Source organism: Protopterus annectens, chromosome 8.part0 (assembly GCF_019279795.1).
Source record: "Protopterus annectens isolate FY-2018-M chromosome 8.part0, PAN1.0, whole genome shotgun sequence".
Taxonomy (NCBI): domain Eukaryota; kingdom Metazoa; phylum Chordata; order Ceratodontiformes; family Protopteridae; genus Protopterus; species Protopterus annectens.
Window position 1 is genome coordinate 593,881,816 of NC_056741.1, and position 26,839 is coordinate 593,908,654.

The 26,839-nt window shown below is 44.2% G+C and overlaps 1 protein-coding gene across 1 annotated transcript in view; it reads right to left on the reverse strand.

The window, feature by feature from the left end:
* Positions 1-26,839, reverse strand: part of HUWE1 (HECT, UBA and WWE domain containing E3 ubiquitin protein ligase 1) — a gene marked incomplete in the record, with an annotated part of 5,008,559 nt that overhangs the window by 1,493,044 nt on the left and 3,488,676 nt on the right.

A 26,839-nucleotide genomic window follows, 5' to 3' on the forward strand; every position in this document is an offset into this window, starting at 1 on the left:
AGTCAGGTTTTCTGGGAGCCAGAGGTAGAGAGTCAGGGGCCAGGCTAGATTCCAAGAAAGCATCATCTACAATGTCCAGTACAGGAGGGACAGCTAAATGCCTGTGTTGAGGTAGGATTAAGAAATCCCTAAGCCTCTTTTTGGAGTCAATGTAATCCTGGCTTTCCCAGTGGAAATGCTCCCTAAGAGTATGCAAAATTTGACCAAAACAGAAATTCTCTGAAGGGGAAGCAGCGGGAATGGAATCATCTGCATCAGAATGCTCATAGGTAGATAAGGGCAACTCCTGGTCATCAGAGGAAACAAATTTCAGAATCCTGATCAAAAGAATCAGAAGGAAATTCAGTTCTAGGTTTCTTAGAGGGAGAAGGGTAGCTTCCCCTGATTAGAGTAATAAGGTCTTCAGCCATTCTGCTTCGGGCACCGCGCGGCAAGAAAGACTAAAGAAAATGGCGTCAGATGCATGTTTTATACCTCTGACGACCTGACGTCATGGAAGAGAAGACAGCAACCGATGCAAGACCCAAGATTTTGGAATTCAGGCCGACTGAGGGCAACCTGCCAGCAGATTACCCAAATGTAATGACTGCAACAGTGAAACACGAAGAACATCAGAAATTTCAGAATCCTTATCAGAAGAATCAGAAGGAAAATCAGTTCTAGGTTTCTTAGAGGGAGAAGGGTGGCTTCCCCTGATTAGAGTAATAAGGTCTTCAGCCATTCTTGTTTTGTTTTTTTAGGCATAGGGGCCTGACCATGCGATCTGGGCATCAGTTTTCTAGGTGCGGGTCAAGTTTTAAGCCTTGAAGAAGAAGATGGCGTCGGTTTAATAAGCAAGTCAGTAGGCCTGAATACACACTCAGAAGCCGCTGCCTGCACAGCGGCTCCAGACCCATCCAAGGTACAGACATCTGCAGGTTCCACATTCAAAGAAGCATCTCGCAGCATGCCGGACTCTGAATGGGTCTCAGTAGAGGCCTGCGAATCAGAAGTAGCAAGTATCGGGGGCTGCGAAAGCGCTTCACTGAGTACTGGCGACTAGCTTAGAAGCGTCGTTGGCAGCTTTGGACCTATGCGTTCTGTCTTTACCTATGCGTTTTTTTCAGAATATCAGTAGTCGGGTGGCTTACCAAAGCTATTTCTGGATAATTGAACAGAGTACCAAAATATTTAGATGCAAACATGAACAGATGACGAATAGTTCGAGGTTTGAATAAGGCACAAAACCGACAGAGAGGTAACGTCGTGGTCTGGGCCTAGGGCAAGGAATGCAGTACGAATGAAAATCTTTGAGGTATTTGCTTTCCACAAGAAATAAAGTTGTTAACTTTTACTGACATTGGTTTAGAGCAAGAAAAAAGATCCCCAATGGGGTACTTAGCTTAGTTGAAGACTTTGGATCTGAAACTCGAAAACGAAAATTTCAGGAGTCGGCCGACCGGCACTTGTGAACTGCTTCTACTTCGGGCACCGCACGGCCAGAAATACTGATGTAATGGCATTGGCTGCATGCTTTATACCCCTGACTACCTGATGGCATGGAAGATGAGACAGCAACCGACGCAGGAAACAAGACTTTGATAATCAGGCCGACTGAAAGCTACCTGTAAAGCAGAAAACCCAAATGTAATGACTGCAACAGGGAAACATGAACATCAAAAAGCTGATCAGATTTATGAAAGGTCTTTGTTTTGTCTGATTAATATCTGAGCTGTCTATGCAAATCCAGAGTATGAAGAACATTCTCACTAACAAATAGCAGAGAAGGGAAAAAGAAGGAACCTAGAGAGACTGATTAAGGGATAGCTCATTACCACTTTGGGTATACAAAAATGGATTTTTAAGGAGAGAAGCCCTGTCTCTATGAAAAACCAAAAAGGAAGGAAAGGCCATCAAGGCCTGTAGTTCAGACACCCTTCTGGCAGAAGTTAAAGCAACAAATAAAACAGTCTTCCAGGTGTGATGGTGCAATGCTGCAAAGCAGCAGCAGTGAATTTTTCAAGAACAATATTAAGATCACAAGGAATAGGAATTGGCTTTCTTGGGGTGGGGTGGGGGTCTAATATGAAGGGCACCTTAAAAAAATTGCATAACCTCAAACCCAGAAGACAATGGAGAAGTAAGTGGCAGACGGGCAGAAATTGCTAATTGGGCTTTCACTGAAGAATATGCCAAGTCAGCAAGGAAGAACCAAGAGGGGCTTTAATGTAAAGAGGTCCTGGTGATGTTTAAGACTAGAAAAAGAAAATCTCTTCCACTTGGACATGTATGATTTTCTGTTACTGGGTCTCCTGGCCTCCTGCAGGACCCCAAGCTCATCCTCACAAAACTGGTGTCAGAACGGAATGAAAACTCTATCCCCAAAAGCATCAGTTGAAGAGGGACAGATAAGTGTGAAGAGTTAATTTGCCCTGTGTGAGAAGACCAATACAGTGAGAATGTGTGATGACTGCCCCTGACCACATGGAACAGGAGGGGGAACCAATGCTGACTAAGCCAAAAGGGAGTAACCAACAATATGTTTTGGACACTCATCCTTGATTTTGTGAAGGGCCTTTGGACAAAGCAGGGAGGAAGGAAATGCATAGAGGAAAATTCATTTCCAAGAGAAGGACGTGGTGTCCACTTTCCAAGCCAAAGGGTTTGGGACTAACAGAATTGAGGGAACTGCCTGTTCAGAGGGGAGGCAAAGAGATCTATTTGAGGAATACCTCATTGATGAACTACATCCACACAGACATCCCTGTGAAGCATCCATTCATGAGGCTGTCTCCTGGATCTGCTGAGGTAATCTGCTACAGGATTGCACTCTGAATGTACACAGACTGCCTGTAGAGCGACTTGCCGATTGATGGTTACTCCGCATGCCAGAAGGGCTAACCTGCAAAGATGGTAAGACATGATGCTCCCCTGTTTATGTACCACTTGTGCATATAGGCTTTCAAGGGACCTGGGACTCGAGAATACTTGGAAAACCTGAAAGGCTAGGATGAGAGCCAGTACCTCCTGGATTTTGATGTGATCCACCCTCTGCTGAGGGGACAAAAAGCCCTGCACCTTCAGGGTGCCTAAAGTGGCTCTCCACCTAAGCTCTGATGAGTCTATAAATAGTTCCTGAGATATCTGTGGAGGATGGGAAGGGACATCTGGATTGAGACAGTTGCCAAATCGATCAGTGAAGCTCCAGTTTGAAACAAGGGAGCAGAGGAATGAGATGGCTCAGCAGATGGAGGTGTTGAGCCACAGTGACAATAGGTACTACTGAAAGTTCCTTATAAGAAGCCAGGCCTACAGAAGCATGGGGACAGTGGAGGCCATGAACTCAGGAGCTCAGAGGAAACTCCCTGGCTAGAAGAGAGGATAGAGGAAGAAGGGACAGAAAATAACATTTATGAGGAACAAAACCTTGGAGGCAGGAAGAGATGCCAGCACTAGAACAGTTTGGAACCTGATGCCTAGGAAAACGTGATCCTGAGATGTAGTCAACATTGCATTATGAACGGTGACAGTTAATCCCAGGCTGTGCAACAGAAGCTGGGTAAATTGAAGATCCTGATCCAGCATGGAATGAGATAGAGCTTGCAGCAAGATGTCATCCAGATAAGGAAATATTTGAATGCTCTGAAACCTGAAAAGACAACAGGGGCAAGATATTTCAACACACTTATGATTGTGGAAAACTCAAAGGGCAAAGCAGAGAACCATCTTTCCCAGGAGACTGGAAACATCCTGGAATAAAAACCCAAAACCAGTGTGCCTGTGAAACCAGATGAATGGAACCATGGTCCAGCAGATCCTGCAATACTCATGGAAAATGAGGAAGCTGTTCTGTCAGGGGTTGAGGAATTCCAGAAAAGGCCTTCCAGGTCATAAAGTAACCTTGACAGATGAAGAAAACTCAGGTGTCTGCTGTGATCAACTGCCAAACTGGGAGATAAACAGAAATCCTGAGGGAAAAGGGAACCTGGCCAAGAATAGGGGAAACAAAGATATGCTTCAAATCTTTCATGACCTCACCCTAAATCCTGGTCTTGAAAATGTCAGCCACAGCAGTACCAAACTCTGGTTATCCAAGGGAGCATCCAGAAGTTTTGCTTTGATATCATCTGGCAATGCCTAAAGGGAAAGCCAGAAGTAGTACACAGTTGTGTACACTTACCATAAATGTAGCTGTTGAGTGTATTCACTATTGCAGTCATTACATTTGGGTCATCTGCTTGCAGTAGCCCTCAGTCGGCTTGATTAACAGTCTTGGGTCCTGTATATGTTGCTGTCCCTCGTTGTCAGGGGTATAAAACAAGCAGCAGACACCATTACATAAGTTTTTCTTGCCCCAGACGTCAGGTGCCCCCCTAACGGGAAGCAATCAAATCTATAAATACAAGGAAATACCTCCAGCAAAAAAGGAAATACACCAAAAAGCTTTTAGAGCACAGTAAGTGAGAGTAAAGGTATAGCCAAAAAAAGAAAGGGGACTGGGAGGGAGGGTAACTAGGACTGCAAAAGTGAATACACTCGAACATCTACATTTATGGTAAGTGTACACAACTGAAATATGTTCTTCGTGTTTCACTGTTGCAGTCATTACATTTGGGTAGACACCCAAAGCTAAGGTCAGGAGGAGGAATTTAAACAGAATGAGGACCAGCTATAAGGCACTGCAAGACTGCAGTGGCAAAACCAACTCTGGATTTAGAGAAAATTGGCAAATGATAATGCTTGCTGAAAGTATCCACAGAATTTCAGGGAGCAGCTACTAGGATGTCCCTAGTAGGGACACCCCTGAGAAAGGCTGTAGAGGTAGATGCAGCCATGGTTGAATGGGGTCTGATGCCCTGTGGGATTGGTTTTCCATGGTGCTTATAGCAGAAATGAATGCAGTGGCCTATCCATTTTGAAATGGTTTGTTTTGAAATGGCTTTCCCCTCTGTCCCTGCAGCAAATGCCACCAGCAGTTGTTCAGATTTCCTTTGAGGTTTCGTCCTGTCCAAGCAGAATCTAAGCTGTCTGAGCACATCTAAAGAGTGCAGTATTTGTTCCCCTTTGTTCTGTGGGTTAGGAAAGAAGGTAGGCAAATGAAGAGACTGATTAAGAGCCACACTGGATACCACCTTGGGCATGAAGGAAGGATTGGTTCTGAGGGACACCCTGTCCGCATCAAAGATGATGAAAGGTTCTACTGCTATAAGGACCTGTAATTCAGATGCTCTTGCAGAAGTGATTGCTAAAAGGAAAGCTGTTTTCCAGGAAAGAAATTTTAAATCTGCAGTAGCAGCTGGCTGGAAAGGAGGAAGAGTGAGTTTATCCAAGACAAAGTTAAGACCCCAGGCTGGAGTTGGAGCTCTCCTTGGTGGCCTTAAATTTTTGGCCTCTCTGAGGAACTGATTGAGCAGTGGATGAGAAGAGAGAGGAAGCTCTGTAACAAAATGAGCTGAAATGGCTGAGGCATGAATTTTCATGGAGGAAAAAGACAAGCCCTTATGAAGCATCTCAGTCCAGTATTGTAGAATCTGAGGTAAACTGGGCACTGCTGCTTTCATTCCTTGAGACTGGTTCCAGGCACAGAATCTTTTCCATTTTGCAGCATAAGATTTTCTAGTACTAGGCCTTCTTGCCTCTAAAATTATATCCATTACTGAATTACTGAGGGATGGTAAAGGAGAGATTACGTAATTAGCCAGACTGCTAGGCTCAGGGTTTGCAGCTGAGGGTGCAGAATCTGGTTCTCCTGCTGAGACAACAGGGAAGGAGTCTGAGGTAGGTGCCATGGAGCCAAGCATGACACACTGTGCAAGAGTGGGTACCAGTGTTAGAGAGGCCAGTCTGGTGGAATTAAAATCGTCCTGGGCCTGTCCTGTTTGATCTTTAGTAGTACCTTGGAGGGCACAGGCAGAGGAGGAAAGGCATAAACTGGTAAGTTTTTCCAGCTGAAGGATAGAGCATCCACTTTCCAAGCTAGTTTGTGGGGAATCCTTTTGCAAAATTTGTCCAGTTGATGCTTCTGGGGAAAGGCAAACAGGTCTATATGTGGGCCCCCCCATTTGCTTGTCAATATGTTGAAAATTCTTGGTTCCAGTTTTCACTCGTGTGGGTCCATGAGGATTCTGCTTAGTCCGTCTGCAAGTGTATGTTATTTTCCTGGCAGGAACTGAGTTTGTAGATTCACTTGGTAGCTCAAGGCTGTGTTCCACAATGCAATGGCTAGCCTGCAGAGGAGGTAAGAATGTGTACACCCCCCCACTTGTTTATGTACCACATGACAGTGTCGCTGTCCGTCTTTACCATTAGTTGTTCTGGAAGAATGTGGTCCTTGAAGGCTGTCAGAGCATTCTGTACAGCTAATATTTCCTTTTCATTTATGTGCAGGTGCATTTGACTTGGGTTCCATTTGCCCTGAATGCACTTTCCTGCCAGGTGAGCCCTCCATGCATAGTCTGATGCGTCTGTTAAGGTTTGGACGGCAGGGGGCACTGTGAATGATAGCCCCCTGTTTTGGTGGCAGGCCTCTGCCCACCAAAGGAACTCTAGGCGTAAGCAAGGTATGATAGAAATCCTTGCTTCTAGATCCTGTGAATGTTGACACCATAGGCTTTTGAGATACCATTGTAGTTTCCTCATATGCAGCCTTGCATACGGAATTAGAAGAATGCAGAAGGCCATGAACCCCAAGGCTTGAAGTATTTGCCTTGCAGACAGCTGTTTTTTGTGGCCACTTGTTTGAAGTTGTCAAATGAATCCGTTCCTCTTGCGTGAGGAAAGCCATCTGGGGAGTTGTATTCAGGGTTGCTCCCAGGAATATAATTTGTTGACAGGGTACCAGGTGGGATTTCTTTTTGTTTATGATGAACCCAAGACAAATCAGTACCCTCTGAACAAAGGCGAGATGATTCAAAAGAATGTCTTTGCTTTTGCCTGAATTAGACAATCGTCCAATTATGGGTATATCTGAATATTTCTTTGCCTGCTTTAAAGCGTAGATACCTTCTGCAAGACTCCCTGATAGGGATGTGCAGATATGCTTCTTTTAAGTCTAGTGTTGCCAACCATGCATCCTTGCCTAGCATAGGAAGCAGCTGGTGTAGAGTCAGCATTTTGAATTTTGGAATCACCAGAAAGGTGTTTATAATAGAAAGGTCCAGGATAAGATGCCATGTATTACCTTTTCTGGGGACCAGAAAAAGTCTCGAATAGAAACCTTGTCCCTTTCCTCTTCTGCTACCAACTGAACAGCCCCCATGTTTAAGAGAGAGAGTACTTGATATCGGGCCTCTGTCCAGTGATTTGGGGGTACACCTGGCACCCGTTTGGTGTTGGTAACGTGTGGAAATGAAATCTGTATCCTTGGGACACTATTTAAAACCCATTTGTCCTGGGTAATGAGTTCCCAGTTTTTGGCCTGCGGACCAGTCTTTCCGCCTAAAGGAGCATTCAGTTGGGAAGTGCTTGGTAGTCTGAAAAGCAAGTCATTGAGACAGTTTTCCATAGGGGGAGTCTTACTACTCCCAGGTTTGGGTGCGGAAATCCCCCACTGATTAGTCTTGTGTGTTCCTTGGGACTAAAACCTGGGGTTTTTGCTGTGTCTGGGTTTGGCTTGAGAAGAACTGGAAGGGGCTGGAAAGGACCAATTTTTAGAGGGCCAGTGCCTACTAAATCTAGGAGGCTGAACTTGTTAGGAACCTTTAACAGTTTGCATAGATTTAGCTTCATCTTCCATCTTTTTAAGAACTTCCTCAGCCTTGTTGACAAACGGGCAGTACTGATTTAAGGGAGCATCCAGCAATTATCTTTTAACATGATCAGGAAAACCTTGCTCCTTAAGCCAAGCATGCCTTTTGAGCACACACTCAGTAACAGCAGCCATGCAAGAGGCCTCTAATGAATCAAATCCACATTGCAAAGTATGTTTTCCAACCTGTTCAGCAGAATGCATTAAATCCTGTAATTATTTACAGCACAGTCAGGAAGTAACAATTTTCTGTTTAAGCAATCCAATAGCATGTTGTTGATACTTTAACATATGAAACTGGCAATTTAAAGCCCTAATGGCCAAGGTTGCAGAAGTGTAAACTTTCTTACCCCATCTATCCAGCGTCCTGGAACCTCTATCGGAGGGGGTAGGATTTTTAGCAGTAGAAGCCTTAATGTGCCCTTGGGTCCCTGTGAAATAGTCTCTGGATCATCAATAGGATTTTTAAAAAGGAACTTGAGAATCAGGAACCCTGTAATATCGGTCAGGTTTTCTGGGAGCAGGAGGCAAAGAATCAGGAGCCAAACTAGATTCTGAAAAGTCATCATCAACAATGCCTAATACAGGAGGTATAGTTAAAGGCCTATGCTGAGGCAGGAGTAAGAAATCCCTAAACCTCTTTTTTGAATCATAAAAGTCCTGGCTTTCCCAGTGGAAATGCTCCCTTAGAGGATTGTAAGGTCTCACCAAAAGAAAAATCTTCTGGAGGGGAAGCGGAGGGAATAGAGCCCTCTGCATCAGAATCCTCATAAGTAGATAAGGGCAAATCCAGATCAGAAGAATCAGAAAAATCCGAATCCTGTTCAGAAGATTCATAACCAACTTCAGTCCTAGGTCTTATAGAAGGGGGAGGCTGGCTTCCCCTGATTAGAGTTATAAGATCTTCAGACTTTCTTATTTGTTTTTTAGGCATAGAGGCCTGAGCATGCGGCCTGGGCATCGGTTTCCTAGGCATGGTTCGAAATTATAGCTTAAATGAAGGAGGAGGCATCGGTTTAATGTGCAAGTCCGTAGGCCTGAATACCCTCAGAAGCCGGTGCCTGCACAGCGGCTCTGAACCCATCCAAGGTAAAGACATCCGCAGGTTCTGCAGTTGAAGCATCTAGTGACATACCGGACTCCAAATGGGTCTCAGTAGAGGCCTGTGAGTCAGAAGTAGCAGTTATCAGGGGCTGCGAAAGCACCTCACTGAGTACCGGCGAACTGGCGACTGGCTTAGGAGAAGCGTCGATGGCAGCTTTGGACCTCGGCGGCCTGTCACTGTCTTTATCTTAGCATTTTTTCAGAATACCGGCAGTCGGATGGCTAACTGACGACATTTCTGGATAATTAAACCCAAGAACTGGAATATTTAGAAGAGAAAATATACGACGACGGATAGTGCACTGATTAAATAAAGCACAAAACAGACAGCAAGGTATGTTGTAGTCAGGGGCTAGGCAAGGAATACAGTACAAATGAAAATCTTTGAGAGGTATTTGCTTTACACAAGTAATGTAATTACTAACTTTTACTGAGATCGGTAAGGAGCAAGAAAAAGTTTCCCCAACGGGGTATTTGGATTTAGTTGAAGACTTCAGTTCTGAAACTCAAAAATGAAAATTTCAGGAGTCGGCCGACCGGCACTTGTGGACTGCTTCTGCTTCGGGCACCGCATGGTAAGAAAGACTGATGTAATGGTGTCGGCTGCATGTTTTATACCCCTGACGACAAGGAAGAAGGGACAGCAACTGACGCAGGACCCAAGACTTTGTTAATCAGGCCGACTGAGGGCTTCTGCAAGCAGATAACCCAAATGTAATGACTGCAACAGTCATCTCAGAGCCAGAGGCAGCAGCCCTACAGGATGCATGATGCCATACATCTCAAGTGTACAGATTTTCGTAGTTGTCCAGATTTTTGCCTATTTTTGGTGTGTTCGTCCTAAAATCTGTACCTTTCTGGCCAATAGCCGAGAACTGAAGTCATTAAATGATGACAAATATTTGATTTAAGAGTTCACATCCTTCATAAAATTCATGCTAATACAAAACCTATTATTCTGTCAATTTTCAAAGTTTGTAAGAGCAATATTTAAAGCATGTCCCCATCTGTCCCCCCATCATTTAGGTTTTGTCCAGATTTTTTGCTCTAAGAGGTTGAGAGGTATGGATGCATCTGCTGCATCATAACTGAATTTGACAGAGTGATGGGCAACCTCAGAAATTGAAATAAGCAAGAAAAGAGCTGAGACTTTACCCTCAGGGTCAGACATATCAGAAACAAGTTTCCACACCTAGGAAACAGACAGTACGCACCTTATCATATGGGTCTGGTAAATGATGGCCCTAAAGGCTAAACAGCAGAAGTATATACCTCTTTACCAGTCCTATCTGTGGCTCTATTATCCTTATGCAAAGGAAGGAGCTTGGAAGAATGCAACAACCTACAGGCTTATCAGCAAACAGAAATCACTGCAGGATCACAGGAAGGGCATTTCTACAGGAATATGCAGGCATCTGGCACCCTATAAAACCGATCAGGTTTCTTACGAGTTGGAGGCCGAGAATCTAGTGTCAGAGAAGCAACAAAAAAGGTATTTAACAGAGCACTCAACACAGGAGAGAGAGCTGAAGGTTTAGGACAGTTCATTTACAACAACTCAGCCACCTCTTCTGGACATTTGAAGCTTGGATGCAATCCCACTTGAGATGTTCAATCACGTACAGAACACTCACCACAGGGAAGCTCCTCCAAAGTAGAATCAGGACTGACGGATAAGTCCTCCTCCTCAAATCCTTAATCTAAAGACAAAGGTAATTGGGAGGAACAGGCCAAGTAATCAGCCTCAGAATCAGGATCCCAGTACAAAGACTCTGGGTCCCTAGCCCTCTTACAGGTAGAAGACCAAGGAGGAGCAGGAACCAAAACCCCCTGAGTAGGCTTCAACTCCAAGGCACTGAAAATGCCTCGAATAAAGTCCTGCCACTCCTTTTTTGGATCCCTTGTGGAAGATGTCACATAGTCTTTTGCCTTTTCTTCATAGGGACGTCAGCCTAGAATTCTTGGACTTCTTAAGTGGTGTCTCTATCACCGGACGAGCTGATTCTGACATGACACCTTGGGCTGCAAGCATGAGACATTGGTTCTCAAGATAAATGGAAAGGGAAGAAAGCGATTATGAAAAGTCTTGGAACAAAAGTCTAACAGATGGAGCACAGTGTGTGGTCATGGGATGTACCTAAACAAAGCATTCACTTATCGTGGTGTTTTTATAGGGAAATCTTCCTCCCATACTCACATTTCCCTTTCTTAGATAACATATAACCCAGCAAACAACATAAGGAGAGGAAAAAGAACCAAACAAGGTACTTATCTGAAAAATGCAGGCTCAGTAAATCCAGCAGAGTGGAGTGCATTAAGACTAATGTACAATAATGGCATTGGCGGCAAAGACATTCTGAGTTAAGAGTGTATGTATGGCACCTTTATGCACTACTCTTCTATGGGGAGCATACATCTGATGTACGATGCTCTCTAGGTAATGAAGGCTTTGGTATACTGGCCAGACACTTGGCTATCCTTGACAGGAAACCAGAGAGGTGATGAATACTGCAACAGTGATATGGAAGGACACTGAAGACATACTGTACTGCACACTACCAGGACACATTTGTTTAAGCTGTCTCTCATGGCTTCCAGCAGAAAACACAGCACTTCCACTGTGAACTGAAGCTTTAAAGATCAACATACTAAGAAGATCTATACTGACAGTCTGGAAATCTTTAGACGGGGGTTACTACAGCACCTTTGTCTAAAGTTAGAAAGATGCCTTGTTGCATAAGAAGGAAAAAAAAAAAACATCTTGTCATACGCACCAGCTAAAGAACTAGAACCATTGATGCCTTAGCCATAAAGAGCTATCAGAAGAAAGTACAGATGTGTACACTTACCATAAATGTAGATGTTTGCATGTATTCACTGTTGCAGTCATCACACTTGGGTTATCCTGTCAGGGGTAGCCCTCAGTCGGCCCGAATACCAGAGGCTTAGTATTTCTGCGTCGGTTGCTGTCGCTCCAGGACTGACGTCAGGTTCTCAGTGGTATAAAATCAGGCAGCAGACGCCAATACATCAGTTTTTCTTGCCCCAAATGTCAAGAGCCCCCAGATAGGGAGCAAGGTTATGGTGGAAGAACACCACCATTAGAAATTAAATACCAGAAATCCCTGTAAGGAGTGAGGGGGGAGAGAGACAGAGAGAGAAACAAGGTGGATGGAGAGTGGGAAAAGTACAGTCGTGTAAATGCAGTGTATTCACTGTTGCAGTCATTACATTTGGGAAATCTTCTGGCAGGTTGCCCTCAGTCAGCCTGGTTAACAACGTCTTGGGTCCTGCGTCGGTTACGGTCTCTTCTTCCATGATGTCAGGGGTATAAAACATGCAGCAGACGCCATTACATCAGTTTTATTGCCCCAGATGTCAGGTGCCCCCCTAATGGGGAGCAAATAAAATTAATAATACAAAAATATACCTCCAACCACAAGCAAATACACCAAAAAGGCTTTTAAGCATTGTAAAAGAAAGTAGAGATACAGCCAGAGAAAAGTAGGGGGCTGGAGGGAGGGTAACCAGGACTGCAACAGTGAATACACTCAAACATCTACATTTATGGTAAGTGTACACAACTGTACTATGTTCTTAGAGTTTCACTGTTGCAGTCATTACATTTGGGTAGATTCCCAAAGCTACGGTTGGGAGGAGTTTATACAGCATTAGGGCCAGCTATAAGGCCCTGCAAGACAGCAGTGGCAAAGCCAGCTCTGGATTTAAAGAAAATTGGTAAATGATCATGTTTGGTGAAAGTATGTACAGAACTCCAGGTAGCAGCTTCTAGAATTATCCCTGGTAGGAACACCTCTGAGAAAGGCTGCAGAAGTAGATGCAGCCCTGGTGGAGTGAGATCTAATCCCCTGGGGGAACTCCAGGTAGCAGCTTCTAGAATAATCCTTGGTAGGAACACCTCTGATAAAGGTTGCAGAAGTAGATGCAGCCCTGGTGGAGTGAGATCTAATCCCCTGGGGGATAGGTTTTCCATGGTGCTTATAGCAGAAATGAATGCAATGGCTTATCCATTTAGAAATGGTATGTTTTGAAATAGCCTTAGCCACTGCCCCTGTAGCAAATGCTACTAGCAATTGTTCAGATTTTCTTCGAAATTTAGTCCTGTCCAAGTAGAATTTAAGTTGTCTGTGCACATCCAAGGAATGCAGAATCCGTTCCCCTTTGTTCTGTGGACTGGGAAAGCAGGTTGGCAAATGAATGGAATGATTAAGAGCCACAGTGGAAACCACCTTGGGCATGAAGGACAGATTGGTCCTCAGAGATACCCTGTCCGCATGAAAGATGATGTAAGGCTCCACTACCATAACGGGCTGTAATTCAGAAATCCTTCTAGCTGAAGTGATTGCTAAGAGGAAGGCTGTTTTCCAAGAAAGAAATTTTAAGTCTGCAGTAGCAGCTGGCTCGAAAGGAGGTAGAGTGAGCTTCTCCAAAACAAAGTTAAGGTCCCAGGCAGGGGTAGGAGCTCTCCTTGGTGGTCTCAAGTTCTTTGCCCCTCTGAGATACTGCTTGAGCAGGAGATGAGAGAAGAGGGGTGGGTTCTGTGTTATAGTGAGCTGAAATAGCTGAAGCGTGGATTTTAAGAGGAAAAAGGCAGGCCCTTGTGAAGCATCTCAGTTAAGTATTGCAAAATCTGAGGTAAATTGGGGGCTGCTATGCTCATCCCTAAAGACTGGTTCCAGGCACAGATTATTTTCCATTTGTCAGCATAAGATTTTCTAGTACTAGGTCTTCTTGCCTCCAAGATGACATCCATCACAGATTTGCTGAGGGTAAGGGTGAATTTAAGTGATTAGCCAGGCTGCAAGGTTCAATGTTGGAAGCTGAGGGTGCAGAATTTGGTTCTCCTGCTGAGACAGCAAGGAAGGGGTCTGAGGCAGGTGCCACGGTGATATTTGTGTCACAGTGCGCAGGAGTGGGTACCAGTGTTGGGGTGGCCAGTCTGGAGCAATCAAAATCATTTTTGGTTTGTCCTGTTTGACTTTTAGCAGAACTTTGGAGAGCAGATGCAGAGGGGGAAAGGAGTAGACCGATAGGTTTTTCCAGCTGAAGGACAGAGCATCCACTTCCAGGCTTCTTTGTGGGGAGTCCTTGTACAAAACTTGTCCAACTGGTAGTTCTGGAGGGAGGCTAATAGATCTATGTCTGGGCTCCCCCATTTGCTTGTCAACATGTTGAAAATCCGTGGTTCGTTTCCACTCATGTGGGTCCATGAGATTTCTGCTTAGTCCATCTGCCAGTGTATTCAATTTTCGTGGCAAGAATTGAGCTTGTAGGTGCACTTGGTAGCTCAAGGCTGTGTTCCACAATGCCATGGCTAGTTTGCAGAGGGGGTAGGAATGTGCACCACCTGCGTGCTTATGTACCGCATAACTGTGGTGCTGTCCGTCTTTACCATTAGTTGTCCTGGAAGAATGTAGTCCTTGAAGGCTGTCAGAACATTCTGTACAGCTAACATTTTTTTGATTGATATGTAGGTGCATTTGATTTGGGTTCCATTTGCTCTGAATGCATTTCCCTGCCAGGTGAGCCCCCCATGCATAGTCTGATGCATCTGTAGTTAGGGTTTGGGTGGCAGGGGGTAGTGTGAATGGCAGGCCTCTGCCCACCATAGGAACTCCAGGCATAGGTAAGGTACGATAGGAATTATTGTTTCTAGGCTGTGACAATGTTGACTCCATAGACTTAAGTACCACTGTAGTTTCCTCATATGCAGTCATGCATATGGAATTAGAAAAATGCAGGAGGCCATGTACCCCAAGGCTTGCAGTACTTGTCTTGCAGATAGCAGGGTTTTTGTGGCCACTTGTCTGAAGTAAGTTACCACATGAATTTGCTTCTCTAGCGTGAGGAAAGCCATCTGAGCAGTTCTATTCAAGCTTGCACCCAGGAATGTAATCTGAGAGGGTACCAGTTGTGATTTCTTTTCATTTATGGTGTACCCCAGACAAGTTAGAAACCTTTCTACAAACGCCAGATGATTTAGAAGTATGCCCTGCTTTTCTGCCTGAATTAGACAATCGTCCAGGTATGGATATATCTGAATATTTCTTTGCCTGCAAAATGCAATAAGTGGAGCCAGGCACTTTGTGAATACCCTGGGCGCAGTAGACAAGCCAAAGGGCAGTGCAGAGAACTGATAATGCAAGTAGACAAGCCAAAGGGCAGTGCAGAGAACTGATAATGCAAGTAGACTGCTTTGAAGTGTAGGTATCTTCTGCAAGATTCCCTGAATGGGATGTGCAGGTATGCTTCTTTTAAATCTAGAGTTGCCAACCAGGCATCTTTGCCTAGCACAGGAAGTAACTGGTGGAGAGTCAGCATCTTGAATTTTGGAATGTCCAGAAAGGTGTTTAAAGTAGACAGGTCCAGAATTGGACACCATGGTTTGTCTTTTCTGGATACCAGGAAAAGCCTGGAATAGAAACCTTGTCCCTTTTCCTCTTCTGGTACCGGTTGAATAGCCCCCATGTTTAAGAGGGAAAGTACTTGTTTTTGAGCCTCTGTTCACTGATTTGGGAGCAGGTCTGGCCACCCGTTTGGTGATGGCAACGTGTGGAAATGAAATCTGTATTCCTGGGACACTACATTTAAAACCCATTTGTCCTGGGTTATGAGTTCCCAGTTCTTTGCATGAAGAACAATATTTCCCCCAAAGGGGTGGCTAAAAGGTAAGTACTTGGTAATTTTAACAGGAAGTCATTGAGACTGTTTACCACAGGAGGGGTTGTCTTATTTCCAGATTTGGAAGTGAAGGCCACCCATTGCTTAGTTCTGAGAGTCCCCTGGGACTGAAACCTGGTGATTTTGGTGTCTGGGTTTGGCTTGAGAGGATCTGGAAGGAGCTGGAAAAGACCAATTCTTAGTAGGCCAGTGCCTACTAAATCTTGGAGGTTGCACTTGTAAAAAATCTTTAACCGTTTGCATAGATTTAGCTTTATCTTCCATCTTTTTTAGATCTTCTTCAGCTTTGTTGCCAAACAGGCAGTCCTGATTTAAAGGAGCATCCAAAAATTTTGCTTTAACTATCAGGCAGACATTGCAAGCATGCATTCTAAGCACAGACCCAGTAACAGCAGCCCTGCAGGAGGCCTCTAAAGAATCAAAACCACATTGCAAAGTATGTTTTCCAACTTGCTCAGCAGAATGCAATAAATCCTATAAATCTTTATTTTTCCACACAGTCAGGAATCAACATCATTTTCTGTTTAAGTAGTCCAATAATATGCTGTTGATATTTTAACATATGAAATTGGCAGTTTAAAGACCCGATTGCCAAGGTTGCACAAGTATAAATCTTTTTACCCCATCTATCCAGCGCCATGCAGTCTCTATCAGAAGGGGTAGGACTTTTAGCAGTAGAAGCCTTAATGCCCTTGGGCCCCTGAGAAATGGTTTCTGGATCTGCAACAGGATTTTTGAAAAGGAACTTGTGGGACTCAGGAACCCTGTAGTATCTTGTCAGGTTTACTAGGAGCCAGAGGCAGGGAATCAGTGGTCATTCTGGATTCCGAAAACAAATCAACAATGGCTAGTACAGCAAGTATAGCCAAAGGCCTATGCTGAGGTAGGAGGAGGAAATCCCCAAGCCTCTTTTTAGAATCAGAAAATTCCTGACTTTCCCAGTGGAAATGCTCCCTTAAGGTATGTAAAGTTTCCCCAAAAGAAAAATCCTCTGGAGGGGAAGAAGAGGGAATGGAATCCTCTGCATCAGAATCCTCATAAGTAGGTATGGACAAATCCAGGTCATTAGCAGAGTCAGAAGAAACAGAATCCTGATCAGAAGATTCATAATCAAGCTCAGCCCTCGGCCTCTTGGGGGGAGTTGACTAGCCCTGATTAGAGTAATTAGATCTTCAGCCATTTTGATCATTTGTTTTTTAGGCATAGGGGCCCTAGTACCTATCTATGAACCTATACAAAAGCTCCTCATTAAAAATCTTGATGATTGGAAGGGAGAAAGGAAATTCACTCTGCTCGAAAGTGGCACAGGAAAATAATTTTCTTGGGTGGCGAAAGCCAGGGTACCTTTGGCTAGGCTTATATAGGGCCTAGGGCCAATAGCATAGTACCTACCTATGAACCTACCTATGAACATGTGGCCTGGGTGTCGGTTTCTTGGGCACAGATCAAGATTTAGGCCTTAGTAATGAAGGTGGAGTCGATTTAATATGCAAGTCCGTAGGCCTGAATACACCCCTCAGAAGCCGGTGCCTGCACAGCGGCTCTGGACACATCCACGGTACAGACATCCGCGGGTTCGATAGGTGAAGCATCTCGTGGCATCCCAAATGGGTCTCAGTAAAGGCCTGCAAATCAGAAGTAGTGGGTATCAAGGGCTGTGAAAGCACCTCACTGAGTACCGGCGAACTGGCGTCGTTGACAGTTTTGTATCTCGGCGGCCTGTCTCTGTCTTTATCTTTGAGTTTTTTCGGAATCGCGGTAATCGGATGGCCAACAGACAACATTTCTGGAAAATTAAACAAAGAACCACCAACGACGGATAGTGCACTGATTAAATAAAGCACAAAACTGACAGCAAGGTACGTCGTGGTCAGGGTCTAGGCAAGGAATACAGTACAAGTGAAAATCTATGAGGTATTTGCTTTCCACACGTAATGCAATTATTAACTTTTACTGACATCGGTAAGGAGCAAGAAAAAGTTTCCCCAACAGGGTACTTAGCTTTAAGTTGATTTACATAGATTTAAGTTGAAGACTTCAGTTCTGAAACTTGAAAATGAAAATTTCAGGAGTCGGCCGACCGGCACTTGCGAACTGCATCTGCTTCGGGCACCGCACGACAAGAAAGACTGATGTAATGGTGTCGGCTGCATGTTTTATACCCCTGACGACCTGATGTCATGGAAGAAGGGACAGCAACCGACGCAGGACCCAAAACTTTGTTAATCAGGCCGACTGAGGGCAACCTGCCAGCATATTACCCAAATGTAATGGACTGTAACAGTGAAACACGAAGAGCATCCTGGAATGCAACAGTGAATACACTCGAACATCTACATTTATGGTAAGAGTACACAACTGTACTACGTTCTTCGTGTTTCACTGTTGCAGTCATCACACTTGGGTTGATTCCCAAAGGTGTAGAAAAGGGTGGAGGACAGTCAAGAAGACTGCAGGCTGGCTAGGATGCCCGGTAAGACTGCGGTTGCAAAGCCTGTCCTGGATTTGGAGACGATAGACAGGAGGTAATGCTTGAAGGTATGAACAGAATTCCATGTTGCAGCCTCCAGGATGTCCCTGGTCAGGACCCCTCTGAGAAAAGATGTAGAGGTGAAGGCTGCCCTGGTGGAGTGCGTCCTGACCCCCTTAGGGAGAGTTTCCCATGGTATTTGTAGCAGAAATGGATACAGTGTGCTATCCATTTGGAGATTTGTTTGGCTATGGCCTTGCCCTCTGCCCCTGCTACAAAGCTGACTAGCAATTAGTCAGTTTTTTTCTAAAAGATTTAGTCCTACACAGGTAGAATCTGAGCTGTCTGTGCACAACTAGAGAATGCAGAATCCTTCCCCCCTTGTTTTGTGGGTTAGGAAAAAAGGTGGGCAAATGAACAGATTGGTTGAGAGCCATTTTAGGCATGAAAGTTGGGTTAGTTCTAAGGGAGAGTCTGTCAGCATGAAAAATGATGAAGGGCTCCACAGCCATGAGTGTTTGTAGCTCTGAAACTCTTCTAGCTGAAGTAAGGGCCAAAAGCAAGGCTATTTTCCAAGAGAGGAATTGTAACTCTGCTGAAGCTGCACGCTCAAAAGGGGGGGAGGGGGTTTCCAACACAAAGTTAAGGTCCCAAGCTGGGGTAGGAGCTCTTCTGGGTGGCCTTAAAATATCAGCCCCTCTTAGGAACTTGTTTGATGAGAGGGTGAGAAAAGAGGTGGCTCTGTGCTGTAATGAGCAGCTATGGCAGAGGCATGAATTTTAATAGAAGAGAAGGATAGACCCCTGTGTAGCATTGTCTGCTAGGTAATCCAGGATGAGAGATAGGGAGGGCTGTGCTGTTTTAGCTCCTTTAGCCTGGATCCAGGTGCAATAGCTTTTCCACTTGTCAGCATAGGATTTTCTAGTGCTGGGGCATCTGGCTTCACGTATACCATCCAGGACTTGCTTGCTTAGACTGGCAACTGGAGGAGAGGTGAGGGAATAAGCCAGGCTGCCAGGTTCAGGGTCTGCAATTGTGGGTGCATGAATTCTCCATTCTGCTGGGTCAGAGTTGGGATCTGAGGTAGGTGCCATTGTGGCAGGGGTGACAGACTGCGTAGCAGTAGGTACCAGTGCTGGCGTGGCCAGTCTGGGGCAATCAAGATTGCTCTTGGTTTTTCCTCCCTTATTTTGACTAGTACCCTTGAAAGTAGAGGTAGAGGGGGAAATGCACAGATAGCGAGGTTTACCCATTGGAAGGATAGGGCATCCACTTTCCAAGACTTGCCGTGAGGTTCCCTGGTGCAGAATTTGCTGAGCTGGTGATTGTTGTGGGATGCAAAGAGGTCCACCTTCGGGGTGCGCCATTTCTGGGTTACAAGGTTAAAGGTGCTGTGGTCTAGCTGCCACTTGTGTGGGTCTAGGAGGTTTCTGCTTAGGTTGTTTGCCAGAGAGTTTTGGGAGCTTGGCAGGAATTGTGCTGGCAGGTGAATTTGCATGGCTGAAGCTGTGTGCCAAAGAGTCATGGCGAGCCTGCAGAGGGGGATAACAGTGAGTTCCTCCCTACTTGTGGATGTACCACATTCACTGTGGTGGTGTTCGTTTTTATCAGCAGAGGCTCTGGGGAGAGTAGGGATCTGAAAGCTGTTAGAGTGTGCTGAACAGCTAGCATCTCTTTTTGGTTGATGTGCAGATGTATGTGGTTTGGGCTACAATGGCCCTGAATGAACCTGCCGTCCAGGTGTGCACCCCAGGCATAATCTGATGCATCTGTGGTTATGGTCTGGGCAGCGTGGGGATCTGAGAAGGGAAGACCCTCGTTTGTGGTTGCATGCTGCTGCCCACCAAAGAAAATCTTTCCTTCGACAGGATATCACAGGTATGATAGTTTCCAGGTCCTGAGAGTTTTGACACCAAATGCTTTTTACGTACCATTGAAGTTTCCTCGTATGCAGTCTGACATATGGAATGAGTAGAATGCAGGATGCCATGAACCCTAGAGCTTGCAGGATTTTCCTTACAGATAACTGGGTTCTGGTGGCTAGTTGAGAGAAGTAGCCTGTCAGATAGGCTTGTTTTTCTGGAGTAAGGAATGCCATCTGGGATGCTATGTCCAGGCTTGCTCCCAGGAATACAATTTTTTGAGTGGGTACTGGTTTGGATTTCTTTTTGTTTATAGTATACCCCAGGAAGGTCAGTAGGTCCTTTACAAAGGTCAGGTGCTATAAGAGCTTTTCCTGTCTGCCTGAATCAGGCAGTTGTCTAGGTAGGGGTACATTTGAATATTCCTTTGTCTGCAAAAAGCAATGGCTGGAGCCAGGCATTTTGTGAAAACTCTTGGAGCAATAGAGAAGCCAAAATAAGCACAGAGAACTGAAAGTGCATAGATCCTGCCCTGAAACGTAGATATTTCCTGCAGGAATCCCCGAGTGGGATGTGCAGATAGGCCACTTTTAGGTCTAGGGTGGCTAACCAAGCATCCTTGGATAGCATAGAAAAAAGCCACTGGAGGGTGAGAATAATGATCTCACCAGGATGGTGCTTAGAATAGATAGATCGAGGATTGGGCATCAGGTGCACTCTTTTTCTGGGTACCAGGAACAGTTTGGAATAGAAACCTTGGCCTATCTGGTCTGCAGGAAGAGGCTGTATTACCCTGAGAGCAAGGAATGGACTTGGTCTTGTGCCTCTGTCCACTCATTTGGAGGAAGATCTGGGAATCCTTTTGGGGTTGGCATAGTGTGGAAATAAAATTTGTATCCCTGAGACACTATATGTTGAGGACCCATTGGTCGTTGGTAATAGAGGCCCAGTTTTTGGCATGGGAGGAGAGTTTTCCTCTTAGGGGCACAAACAGGTGGGCAGAGGTAAGGGGTGGAGGTGTATAGTCATTGTGAGTTCTTTCCATAAGGGGGTGGCTTAGCACTCCCTGTTTTCCAAGTGGAGGAACTCCACTGCTTAGATCTCTGCATTCTCTGGGACTGCTGTCTGGGGTGTCTGCTTCCCCTAGGTCTCGTCTGAGCTGGTCTTGATAGGGCCGGAATGGACCAGTGTTTGGAGGGGCAATGCCTACTGAGGAATGGCTAAAGGTCTGTGCTGTGGTAAATCTAAGAATTCCCTGAGTCTCTTTTTGGGCTGAGGATAGTCCTAACACTCCCAATGTAAATGCTCCCTTAAGGTATGTATGGTTTCACCAAATGAAAAATCCTCTGGATGAAAGGCAGAAGGAATGGATTCCTCTGCATCTGAATCCTTATAAGCAGACAAGGGTTGCATGTCTTCATATTCAGAAACCTCAGTCATCTGAATCCTGGTCAGATAAAACTGCTGGGGACAAGTCTCTCTTTCTTTTGGAAGGGGTAGGCTGGCTTCCCCTAATAAGCATGATAAGGCCTTCCGCCATTTTAAGCATTTGAGATTGAGGCATGGAAGCAGGTGCTTGAGCTTGGGTAGTCGTGTTTTAAGGTGTAGTTCATACCCTGGGCCTTAGAAACTCTGTAGTTTTAGAAAGAACTGAAGATGCGAAAGTCGTCGTCTGTGTTGAGTATCGGTAGTGCGAAGAACTTCCTCGGAAGCCGGTGCCTGCTCAGCAGCTCCTGGCCCATCCAAGGTAGAGACATCCGCAGGATCCTTAGTCAAAGAAGAGTCTTGTGGCATACCGGACTCCGAACGGGTCTCGGTAGCAGCCTGCGAATCCACAGAAGTGGGCATCAGGGGCTGAGAAAGCACCTCACTGAGGACTGCCGAACTGGCGACTAGCTTAACGGAAGTGTCGTCGGCAGTTTTGGACGTGTGCATTCTGTGTCTGTCTTTATCCTTACATTTTTTCGGAAGATTAGTAAGTTGGATGGTTTACCGAAGCCATTTCGGAATATGGAGATCGAGAGCAAAAATATTTAGCTACAATAAGGTCCTGATGACGTATAGTTCCGGCATTTAAAGCACAAAACCGACAACGAGGGACGTTGTGGTCTGGGCCTAAACAGGTGAAGCAGTAAGAATGGAAATCTCGGTCTGGTATTTGCTTTCTACAGGCAAGACAATTGTTAACTTTTTCTGACATTGGTTAGAGCAAGAAAAAAGGATCCCCAACGGGGTACTTTGCTTTAGAAGACTTCAACTTCAATTTGGAAATGGAAATTCAGGTAGCGGCCGACCGGCACTCGTGCAAACTGCTTCTGCTATGGGCTCCTTGGCAAGAAAGACTGATGTAATGGCATCGGCTGCCTGATTTTATACCACTGATGACCTGACGTCAGTCCTGGAGCGACAGCAACCGACGCAGAAATGCTAAGCCTCTGGTTTTCGGGCCGACTGAGGGCTACCCCTGGCAGGATAATCCAAGTGTGATGACTGCAACAGTGAAACACGAAGAACATCCTTAGTGTTGTATCTGTTCCAATCTTCTTTAGCACTACAGGAATTAGAGAAATGGGGAAGGGGAGTATAGAGAGGAATGCTTCTCAAGAGCTATCAAAAGCATTCATTAGGCATGATTTTTCAAAAGGAGTCTGGATTTATGCAGTTGACAATTTCTGTCTGATGCAAAGAAATTCATCAGTGGGAGACCCTTTTCTAATTAATAGATGAAAAATGCTGGAACTCCACTTCTACGTATGCTTACTGACTGAGGTCCTGTTTAAACAGTCTACCACTGTGCTCTGGCAGGACAGAATGTTACAGGCCAGGAGTCAAAATCCCAGATAGGAAACTACATTCTACAACATTGGTGCCAATCTGCAGAGTTGGTAACACTGACTACCCCTTTTTCTGCTTACCGCATTACTGTAGTGTTGTCAGTAATATTCCCTATGAATGCTATGATCACTAAAAGCCCAAATATTTGTAAGGCCAGCATTTTCTTCAGGCTGAAATACCCATGCAATGTGAACTTGGCTCCACGTTTTCTGTACTTTTAACTGCACTAAATGCACCTCCTTCACCTTGCAGGCAAAGTCCAGTGCCTCCATGGTAAGAATCTGGATCCTTTGGACAACTACCATAAGCATGCCCTGGCTGCATTTAACACTTTCTCAGCTGGGCCCAAAAAATAACTTTTTCTGACAGTGTGGATTGCAGGAAACACCTGGTGCACATGTAGTATTGCTGTGAAAGGTTACAGAGATAGCACAGATTTTTTTCTCAAAAGCAGTATAGCTGACGGGAAAAATTAGAATCGAAGAGGGGCATCCAACGTAAAGTCTTGAGCACCCTCCCCACAACTGGCTAACACATGAGATTTCTGCAGCATATCTAAAAAAAAAACTTCAGTTGGAGTGCACTGCTATAGGTTTTTCTTGTCTGCATATAGTACAATCTCAGGAAATCTCCCAGACCAGACTGGACTTTGGCAGGTTCAAAAAGAAAGTTGGTGAAACAGAGGTCAACCGCCTTTGCCGAACATGAGTAGATCAGACAGTAATTCAGATGAATGAAAAATACTGTGGCTAGCCATTTTGTAAACACTCGGGGGTGGGGTGGGGGGTTGTGTAAAGCCCAAGGGACACAGAAGTTAACGGATACTGGTCCTGTAACACGACATACCTGAAGTCCTGTTTGCGACCCTTGTAAATGGATACGAGAAAGGTATCCCTCAGTCCCAAACTGACCAAAATTGTATTTCGCATCAGAAAAGGCAAAATGGTGACAGTGAAGGGTCAAGCATTTTTGTATTTGGTCACTAAGAACTGTGGTCCATAAATGCACTCCTCAGACCATCCTACTCTGGAAACTAAAACCTTTTTCCTTGTTCTTCCAGAAGAATTCTCTCCAATGCACCACAAGGAAAAGGTGGACCTAGAGGAGTCCTGAGGAACGACCGGTAATTCTCATGCGTGGAGAGGGACTGCCTGAAATCCTGTCTGCAATCTAGTTATACAATTTACCTTACAAATCTTTTCAGTAGTTAGGCTGAATCAATTCAGTCTAAAATGTGGCACTATCCACCTCTCCCTCCACACACACAGGGGAGGTGGTTGATACTATATTCAATATCATTTCCCTCTTACAGAATGGAGGACTTGGCCATCCTCTTTCCTGCTACCATTTCATGATCATCTTTTTCACAAAGTCCCTTTTTACCTACACTAGTCTTCCCTTTTTGGTTATGTAAAAGGCTAATTATTTAGTTAGATAATTTCTACTACACCTTGCAATGGATGAATGGAACTGCTGCTATAACACTGTAGTTTTTAACATTGACAGTTTCTCCCCAAAAACTCTGGAAAATATGGCCACAAAGTAAATCCTTGGTAAAGAAGTAACAAGAAACCATCCCTTTACACCCTCTGACATAGGTTAAGTTGCAGCCTTGTCTTCCAGTAAAACAACCACTTGCAGTTGCTTTGCCACAAGAACAGACTGTGATGAAGCAGCATACAATGGCATTATATAATTTTAATTATAAAAGCAGTCCATCAGTCTACATAACTTTCTTTTAAAGTCTCATCTATGTCCTCTGAAGCAATACACTCAAAGGATCTCAAGTTCACATAAAGTCTATGTTTCAACTGGCTGCCCCAAATAAAAAGGTACAAGTATAAACTTTCTCAAAATGGTCAAAATCCCACTTTCTATCATCATGGGGAATGAGTGTCCCACAGTCAGCTTAAATCTTTAAGTAATGAAAGCTGAGTCTACAGGCTTTTATTTAAAGGCTTCTGAAACCATGCAAAACCTCTCTCTTTTTAGGTGCTGCTAGCTAAAAACTGACCTCAGAGGATGATGAATCAAAAACATCTTTACTAAGCCTTGGCTCTCAGACCATCTTTTATAGGACTCCCAAAAAAAACATATGAAGGTTAATTTAAAAGATTTCTTCGTGGTGTTAAATGTCTCTCCAAATGCAACAACCTCCATACAGAAGCACAAACGTTATTTCCTTATAATCCTTGTCATAATTCATATGCAAGGAAATCTACCAGCAGGGGACCCAGTCTTTCCTTTCCAACTCAGAATCTGATTCCTTTTTCATTTTGGAGGAGTGAAAGTGCATCTGAAACAGACAGCCGAGATGACTTGGGGTTACATCTGCTGCCAGGTTGCCACATATTCCTCAGTGAATTTAATTTAACTTAATGAATCCTGAGCGGATGCCTGCAAAGCAAGAATCTGCCTAACATCACTGGTGAAATATGATCACTCCCACCTGAGGGAACCACAGCCATTTTAAAAAGTTCACAAGGAAAAGTTCCTTATCACCAATAAAAATAGCAGACAGGTCCAGAGAAAAGGCAGAAAACCATAAAATCCAGTATTAGAAGATAACATGGGAGACTATAACAAATTTAAATGACATCTTCACTGATATGCCTAGAATATTAAAGCAAGACAGGGCTGTACTGTCTCAAGAAGGAAAAGACAAGGCATGACTAATGAAAAATGGGAGTACATTCCACATCCGAAAAGGCACAAACATAGACTCATGAATTTATACATGCTCTGTCTACAAGACAGAAGAGAAAACAAATGTGAAAGAAAATGTTCAAGAACTTCCCAAAAAGCTAAATGACTTGAAAGAAGCACAAGACAAACAGGATGCTCTTAAGAAAATTAACCTTACCTGGATGGGCATGAGGGATAGGATAAAAAATTACTTGCAGAGTGTGACCGATACTCAACAAATTCCAGAAACGACTATACGCTTAATTAAAAAGCTCAACTAAAGCAAAGGATGTGTAAACCAGCTGCTAAAATATAGTGATAATGCAGGATAAGGCAAAGATAAGGAAAAATATATGTAATGTCAAAGTGACCCAAACTTCTGTACTTAAATATGTCATGTTCTCAAAACACTGAAAGATTAAAAAAAAAATAAATAAAAATGAAGAAACCTGATGCAATTTAGGAAACTTCAGTGCAAATGCAGTGTACCACCAATACTAGGGAATAGCAAAAGTCAAGTGTCGTATCAAATTATGCAGTTACCAATAAAAGCCAATGACTTTATAAATCAACAAGCTCTGAAAAGTGAACAAAAAGAGCAAGCAGCCGAAAGTCTAGTTTTATCACCAGTGAATCTCAGAGAAGCAATCTAGTAAGCATGCATAACTAATGACAGATGAATCTTGTGGGATTCATCTGCAACCTTAGGTGCAATGAGGAAGAGGGTACACAAGTCAAAAAGATGACCGCATACAGCTTACACCGGTACAAAAAACATATCAAATGCATCCACTAATATGATCACAAATAGCTTCTGAGAATAGCAGCAAAACGATCAGAAAGAAAACCTAGAGAAGTGACGGACAAACACCAACAAGATGGGCAAATTACGGGAAAAAGATTTCAGGTAATCCTCATCAAAAGCAAATGAATTGTGCCCTCAGTCACAAAATCACCACATATTTCTAAACTACTTCTCAGTGCATTTTTTCCCCTAGAGTCAAAGTCAATATGAAACTCATTTTATTCTCTCTGGAAAGATCCACCATTCTAGGAATACAAAAAGAAATAATTAAGTTCTTGGTTTATGTGGAAAAAAAAAACACTTCCAGAGGTTAAGGAGAAGGGTGGGTGGATCCTGCTACTACAGACATGAAATCACAAGGATGACACTGAAAGCAGCTGATCCTTCTCCTATAGAGATGAAATGCCAAGGAAATGTTGCTAAAAGAAATGCCAGGGATGACATTTTACCAACAGAAGCAAAAGGGCAATTTTCCCCCAAAAGTTGTACTATACTAAACAACAAAAAAGACCAGCTTCCAGCACCAAATAACTAAAGATCCAAATACCACCACAAACTGACCTTTTTAAAGTTATATCAGAGACCAACTCTGCACATAACTTCCCTTTCATCTCACCACCATACTAATGGTAATGGAAAACTCAGTTCCC